Raw genomic sequence first — 8,949 nt, 5'->3', positions numbered from 1 at the left:
CGCGTCACCACCTAGCAGACAGATGAACAGTACCTGTCATTAATTTTTTTTTTAAATTAAAGAAATAAAAATGTGAAAGTTGATTATTTATAATCAAAGCCAAAAATATCATATTTTTTTTATCATTTAAAATTGTTTTTTAAAATAATATATTTTCGTTAGTTGAGATTTAAATAATTAGATAATTTCTACAAAGATTTAAATTCAAATTTAAAAATAGACTAACAACTTAATTTTAAATATTTTAATATATTAAAATATTATAATTAAGATATTAGATATTTAAGATATTTTCTTTTAAATACTTGTTATTTTTATTAAATCTTTATTTGAAAATATAAATATATGTTTTTTCTATAGTTTTTAATATTTAAATTATTTAAAATTTTAAATTTGTTAGTCAGATATTTTCATGAATATTTGAATTTGTTTAACTGTTTTGAGATATTTTAGGGTTGTTAAAACTATTAATATTTTATATTTTTAATGGTTAAAATATTAACTTATTGTTATAACAACACAAGATATTTTTTCAACCAATTAATAAAATATATATTTTTTAATAAATGGGATTTAAATTAACTTTGGTTAATTTTTGATAAATCCTATTTAAATTAAATTGATATTTTTTTCAAATTAACCTAAATCAAGTTGATTGTTAATAAATGAAATTTAAATATACTTATTTATGTAAAAAAAATTAATTGATTTGAATTTTTGATAAATTCTACACAATTAATTGTGATTTTTTTACAAATGAAATAAATTGTGGTATTTTTGCATAAATTCATAGATTTGCTCATATAGTAACATAATTAAGCCCATCCAATTATAACATGTCTGTATGCACTATATGTAGTATTTTTGCAATTGGGCTTAGATGTATATATCGGCCCATATGTTTGCTAGATATATGGATTTTGCCAAATAAAATATTCATAAATTGATAGGTTTTATTTGGGCCCATTAGAAAATGTAAAATGTAAACTCCTCTCTTGTGGGTGATTCCACTTGTGAAGGAATATTTGTTTTGCATGACTATAGTGGGTCTAATCAATTAATAACAATTAATAAAACGAAAGTAATTCCTGACTTTTGGACATTGTATGGAAGTATGGGGGCTTTTGTAATGGGAACAACATATGGACCCAGCCCTCCTCCATTCAAGCCCAATTGTTAAGACTCATTTACCTGAGTTGGACTTAATTGTATATGTTCATTATATTAGTTAAACCTAAATATTAATTAACAACAAATTAATTCTAAATTAATTGAATTTGTTTCAATGTGACACTTTAGAATTAATAGGAAATTATAGTACTTTGGTTTTAAAAATTTAATCTTTTTAATTTTTTGGAGAACCATAGTCATTAATTTTCTAAAAATAAATAATAAAAATAATATTTTTAATTTTATAATGAGCTTATTTTAAGAATTATATCTGATCTCCACCGTTGGTTTAACAAGGTCAATAACATAATGGGGTCTCAAGACGCTTTGATTCGTCCCCCTACGGAAGGTGTTCATTAGTTATTTTGACAAGGTTAGATTTCGAAAGATAGATAATTATAGGTCAAATTCTACTAGACTCACCCCTACGATGACTACTAGGACTAAATCTTTGATTATCGAAACTGTGGGTCTAGCTCATAAAATAAGAGATTTTGTTTTCTTATTTTGATCGAATAGTAGGTTGTTAATACTGGTGTCTATTATTAAATAAGTTTACAACTTGTTGACCTTGATTTGGCCAACGACACGGAGTTAAAATAATGACAAGAAATGAGATGAAAACAAGAAGAGAATCAAATGGAAAGCAAATAACACAAATGAATTATAGTGGTTCGACCCCAATTGGATGGTAATGACCTACGTCCACTTAGTGTTCTTATTGATATTGATTCCCAATATTGTGATCAATGAACTAGGGTTCACAAGCTTCACAAGTCTTGAGATGATTACAATCTCGGTGGATTCTCACATTGTGTTCTTCTCTCTGAATATAAAGATCAAAGGTTCAAAAGTCAAAAGTCCCTTCCTTGAGCCCTCTTCTTCTTATTTATAGGCTCAAGGGGGTTACATGGGCCAATGTGCCTTAATTACCATTAAGATCAACATATCAAGGTAATAAAAGGAAACATAATAAATATAATTATTACAAGATTGCGTATCCCAAAGGAAGTAAATGAAATTATGCGACCAGACTGGTCGCACCTAATCAAGAGACTTGACGAATTTTCCCCCCAAGTTTATTTTACTACGACCAGCATAAAGTAAACTTAGGTGACCGACCTTTTGCATGCCCCATCAAATCTGTCAGCGCCATCCATGCCTTCTCAAAAAAGGCAACTAATCATGTCTTTTCAGTTTCCCAAAAGTGGTCTGACGGCTATTGCACTTACCCATGCCTTGGAAAGTTATCCCTCATGATTACCTTGGTAACTGCTCCTCGATTAATATAAATAACCCTGCAGAATCAATTTTCACTTTTTACGTTTTACCTTTATCCTCAAGAACACCGAAGAACAAGGCTTAAAATTTTCAGAAATTCAAACGGTCTTTGACGATCCACGAAGTTCCTGCCCAGCCAGATCGACTTATCATTACAGAAATCTACTCCAACCTCTATACAACTAAGTTTCTCCAACTTTTCAGTCGTTGAGATGCCATGCAATATCTATTTTTCCTTCATTTTAGATTCTGAGTTCTTGAATGTTTTTTTACTGTTCTTGAAAAAATTGTTTCGGGGTAAAAAGGGGATGTTGATCTAAGCTTAACATGGTAGGAAAATAACACTTTGCAGGGGTTAGGAATCAGTTTGGTAGTTAGGATTATTAATTTAGGGCGTAAAATTGAAGTAAAAATTTGATTTTTAAGCCTGTAGAAAAACTGGGTTTTTCCCACCCCTTCAGAGTCGAAAATTTTTTCCTGGAAAACTTTTCACTTTTGCTTTTTAATCCATTTTCCAAACTGTTCGCATAGAATGTAGTGTTTTTGTTAGAATGTCACTGGTCGTATAAAAGCTTAACTTTTATACACGAGCAACGTTATTCCAACTTTCACACTTCTTGGTCTTTTGGCCGTAGATTCTCATCTCCCCTTCTCTATTCGCAGATTTTCATGCACGATCCGTGGGGAGGTGAGAGGCCAATCGACGACGACCTGCTGGCTCAACTGCTCGAAGACGAAGAACAGTCGTCGTTACTTATTCCAGAGATTCCCTTTTCCCATACCCCATCTAACAGACCTTTAACCAATCCATTAAACATGGGTCGAGTAAAATCCACCGCCCAGAAAAAGAAATCAACCAACCCACCTACAAATCAGCCTACTCCTCGAGCTGAAATACCTTTGACCAGCAGTCGATCTGAAAACACTCAACTTGAAATCCAAACAGAGGCCCAAACTCGGGATGCCCTTCGACCAGACGCCGAATGGTATGTTGCTCCTCGCATCAACATTACTGCTAGGATGCTAACCAATTACCTCAAGAAGTACGGACTTATTGTGGTAAGTTTATTCAAACCCACCAACGACCAGCGGCCAAATCTTCCTGGTGGTGCCTTCAGCGCCTGGTCGAGATCCACATTGAGGCAGGAGCAATCTTGCCTCTCCATCCATTTTTCTAGGGAGTGGCCAATTATTTCAGGGTCGCTCCCTTTCAAATAACTCCCAACGGGTATAGAATGCTCTCTGCTCTCTATATCCTTTATAGCTATAAAAAGTTGCCTGTTCCCACTCCACATGAGATCAACTACCTGTTCGATCTCAAATCCAACCCCAACCATAACAACACAAGGTTCTTTCATTTCTGTCACCAAGAATCAACTCGCATCTTCCTGAGTGAGACTACCTACAATTCCAATGTAGGAAAGTACTTCCAGGAGTACTTTTTAACCACTGATCTGGTTGCCAACAACCTGGCCTTCGCCCAAGGAGGTAATTTCTTTATTCTATGGTCATTTATTTCTTTTTATTTTATCTGCATCCTCCTTAGAAAATTAGTACTCTTCAGGTCCATGGCAATGACCAACTCCCACTCCAGAAATGGAGATTCTAGCAACATCCCTGGCCAGCATGACCGATGTAGAGAAAAGCGTCAAAGAGCTAGTCACTGAGGCCAACCTAAGGTTGGTCGGTCTTCTGACACCTCGCCAGGATGTGAGGGAATCAACGGCGGAGAGTGCTACTGGTGGAGAAGTTCCCGAGTAGCACCATGACATGTCACAACCTCCAAGGAGGACAACTAGGGTGACAATCAGAGAACCTTCCAGCACCCCGCGAGCAACCGCTCCCCCTGCTCCTTCGGGAAAGGGTAAAAAGAGGGCTTCCAAACACCTTGTGCCCGTTGATGAATCTTCAGATGAAAACGGTACTAACCTTTCGCTTTTAGATAATTTGCCAATTCCCTGTCATTTATTTGACGAGGACGGAAACTTTAAATACACTCATGCTTTAAATTCAAACTTCTTCAAGCCAAAGAGTGAGTGTAGCAGTAGTACAGTAAATAGTATAGCGACCAATAAATGTAACTCGGGTATTCTGCTCATAATTTCTTTGAACTTATTTTCTTGATTTAGTAGATACCTCCATCCACATTATCTAACTGTTCATTTCTTTTTTGCAGCCATGTCATCTGAAGATCTGTTCGAGCTTTACAATGTACCTGTTGTACCTTCGAGCAAGAAGAAGGGGAGCAGGCAACACCGTGGAGAGAGCAGCAAGGCTCCTCCAACGAAAAAGGCTCGGACTGGGGATCCCCCAGGAGCGGTTCCATCTCAAGAAACCACATTACCTCCGGCCCCCCTTGACTAGACATCTCCTCCAGCTCCAACCGATCAAACGTCTCCTCCAGCACCCGATCAGACGTCTCCTCAGGCACCGACCAGCCAGACGCCTCCTGCCCAAACATTGACGAGCATCGTGCTTAGTTAAGCCAAAGAAAGGTTGACTAAACTATCGAGGCATCACCGCAGCCAAGAGGCTATCACTGGTACTAACTCCATGGAAGTCGACCATATTATTAATCACGTGTTGAATGAAATAGCCAGTGTAAGATATCATCTTTTCCTGAGCTTTGATTGTTTATCTTGTTAATTTCAATTATTAGTTAATCTTCTTCTTTGGTTGCAGGGAATGCTACCTATGACTGCCAGTTTGTAACACCCTGGATAGCCAAGACCGTTACACTATGTGTTTGTAAAGTGCCAGACTTGCTAATCAAGTCATTTTAATAAAATTGTGTTATTGAAACTATTGAGGAACTAAGGTTAAAAGAGTTTTGGTCTCAAAAGCCACATTTACATTAAAGGAAAACATTGTTTATTTACACGGGATCCCAAAAATATTAGTTTAAAGGCCATCTACAACAGTTACAAGGTTCAAATACATTAACCAGCCATATTAAGGCAAAACGAGCAGTTAGGTAATCCTTGTCCTGACTCACTCCTCGACCATGGTGATCGAACAGCTGGCTAAGTACATTCCACCTCGGGGCTCTCCACCTCAGGCTTGGTCCAGCTTGCCTTTGCCTTTGCCTTTACCTGCACCACGTAGCACCCGTGAGTCAAGGCCCAGCAAGAAAACACAACAACAATAGAGCATGAACAATTAACAGACAAATCAATAACTCACATTGCATCTCATAAACTCATGTATATCATCAGTCAGTATAATCAAGTATTCCACATACTAGGCATTTCAGTTCATAATATACACAATTCACAAACGATAACTAGGGCTAGCGCCCTCAGGCTGCTCCCTCTGTTATCCCGTTGTTCCTGGCTCTCAGTGGCCAATTCGCGCCTTGTGCGCTAAAATCATGTACGGTACTCTTAGACCGCTTTCACATGTCCCATGGCGTGATACCAACGTTGACACGATAAAACTTTCAGGAGCACTTAGTCCCATCACAATCATACAATCGGGTGCAGTTTTCTTACCTTTCAATTCACTGGTTTCCGATGCCACAAAGCCGCGAGCATGGTCCTCTACCCCGAGCCTCTCCAAAAACCTCATCACAACACAAATGAAACATCCTTTGTAACTAATCAATCAATAGATACCTCCCCAGAATCAATCCCACTCTCTCGGAACCCCCAAATCCCTAAAACAATGCACCAAAGACATCCCCCAAGCCCCTGGAGCAAAGGCTCAAAATTGCAAATTCTAACATCTTGAAATTGGCCTTGCGCCGCGGCGCAGCCCTGTAGGGCTGCGGCGCCCAGCAAGTCAGAGGACTCGCCTGCCCAGAAATTCAGCCTCGCACCGTGGCGCGCTAGAACAGCGCCGCGGCGCTCCTTCGCGAGCCCATAAAATCTGGGTTTTCCCTGCGTTTTCCCCGAACCCAAATCACTCCAAATCATCCCAACTTCATACCCAAGCCCCAAAACTTATTTAAAACCCCACATAGACCAACCAACAACCTATAAACACTATAATCCAGCTCAACTACACAAACACCCACAGAATTCACACTTAAATTCATATTCAAACCTTTGAACCAAAGCTTGAGAAATATGTAAACCAACCCCTTTAGATTCTTAAACCATAACAACTACGAGAATTTAAACATGATACACTCTTACCTCAGTCAAGAACCCAGCTTGAATTCTCCTCAACTCTAGCTTCAAATCACCTTCTCTTTTGATTATTCCAACTCTAAATTCATGCAAAACCAGCCACCAACTTGCTTCAATTCATATTCATCATCTAAAAACTAAACTTGAAACTTAAACATATTATAGCTAAATCCTTACCTCTAAGTTTTCTTGGCCTAAGCTTGGTTGATAACTTCAAACACCCCTTGATTCTCCTTCCAAGAGCTAAAGTTCAGCTTCCCTTTTTTCTATCTTTCTTTTGTTCTTCTTCTAGGTCTCCAATATATTCAGCATAAAACCAACTCCCAAAATGTTATACGTAAATGTATTTCCTTCAGCTCAAACTCATCTATTTACTGCCAAAAGACTAATTTATCCCTCTAAATATATCCCTTTCTAACTAGACCTCAAGGGCTTACTTGTCCTTTCACTGGTTTACAATTCTACCACCTCTCCAACAAAACTTGTTACTCTCTATGGTTACTAACAGTTACACAGGTTACCAAAACACCAGTTACCACTATCTAGCTTTCTAGGACCGTCTCGGCACGTGCATCACATTGAAATCACCGCATCCACGTGGTACAAATCACATATCATAATTATCACATAACATAATACACATAGTCATATAACATGCTTAAAATCATAACCATGCATCTAAATCATTAAAATCACACATAATTCCCATTATGCCCTCCAGGCACACTAATCAAGGCCCTTAAGCCTAATTAGTGAATTCGGGTCGTTACACAGTTGGTGCCGCTCGGGGGCTTTGATCACTCAACTCCAAATGTCTGAGGCTAAACATGTCGAGGAGCTCAAGACGGCCGAAGCCAAACATATCGAGTAGCTTGAAGCAGCCAAGGCCAAACATGTTGAGCAGCTGGAAGCAGTCGAGAAGACTAACGTTGAGCTGCTCGATCAGAAGAACAAGCTGGCAGAAGAGCTAAAGCAATTCCAGGCTGCCCTGGCCAAAGCCAATGAAGACAAAGAGAAGTTTAGGGAGTGTGATAAACTTAACTTTCAGGAGGCCAAACAGCTTGAGGCTGAGCTAGTTGCTAGGAGAAAGGACATCGAAGAGCTGAAGGGGAGAATCAAAGGGCTCGAGGAGACTAATGCCAGTAATTTGGAGAGGTACAAGGGTGCCACCTTCAACTGATTTTACGAGTTTTGGAAGCACAACCGCGAGGCCAATTTCAACTATCTCTCCGAGCACCTGAGGCAATCTCAAACAGCTCGGTGCCTTGCTCGCTTAGAGGAAGAGGAGAGAGCAAAAATCCCAGCCTCCCCAGAAATTTCCTTGGCTACGGGCATTGAAGGCGCGAAAGTGGAAGTTGGGGCCTCTGTCGACCAGCCAACACCTCAGGATCCTTCTGCTGCTTCCTAATTTTTCTTGTTTTTTCTTTAATTTTATCCTGTAGTCAAGACAATTTTTATTTTTATTGCTGCACAGATAGCTTTTCTTTTAATAGACAATTACATCCGAGTAGTAACTGCTCGCGGTGTAAGGGATTTCATTTTTGATATTATAATACTTGCATTATATTATAACATCTATTCGCATGACCGAACTTAGCATAGTAGTTTGGTTTGATTTCACAAATTAACAAAATTTTGAAAAATACTCTAAGTACCGTAGCATGCTTTCTCTTATTTTGCTCGTGTGTTTACATACCTTTTGGTATGCTTTGCTTACTAGATACCTTATATGCCCCCCAAGTGATTGAGGAGCTTTAGGTCCTCGGTCACTTTCCTTGACTAGGACCTGTTCGAACATTTCTGCTCGGAATAAATACTTGTAAAAATGAAAATATAGCAAAACAACACACGTAATGAGTAAATACTTGTAATAAATACAATAGTTGGCAAGATTGACTGGCTGCGCACAATCCCTTTTATTTATCGTAATAAATGGACAAATCGTGTTTGTACGAGCGATCAAAAATATGATCTTACACTTATAAGTGATTAGTTACAAAAATAACTAACCCTGGTTCATAAACTTATAAAAAGTAAATTTAATACAAGTCAATTCTTTAAGAAGAATTGTTCATTGATAGTACTTGCGCAGGTGTTCTCCATTCCAATAATGAGGAACGAGATCTCCATTTAAGCGAGCAAGTTTGTAAGTCCCTGGATGGAGGACGTCTTCGATTTGGTAGGGTCCTTCCCAGTTAGGTCCGAGTAATCCAAAGGCCTGATCACGGGTGTTGAGGAAAATTCTTCTAAGCACTAGATCTCCCACATTAAATTTCCTTTCACTTACTTTAGAATTGAAATATCAAGCGACCTTTTGCTCGCACCTTTCCTCGACCAAATCCAAAGACTCCATCAATAACTAGTTATT

The sequence above is a fragment of the Humulus lupulus genome, chromosome 7 (assembly GCF_963169125.1).
Source record: "Humulus lupulus chromosome 7, drHumLupu1.1, whole genome shotgun sequence".
Classification (NCBI taxonomy): domain Eukaryota; kingdom Viridiplantae; phylum Streptophyta; class Magnoliopsida; order Rosales; family Cannabaceae; genus Humulus; species Humulus lupulus.
The sequence above is the reverse complement of the archived record's forward strand: the minus strand, read 5'-3'. Positions refer to the sequence as shown.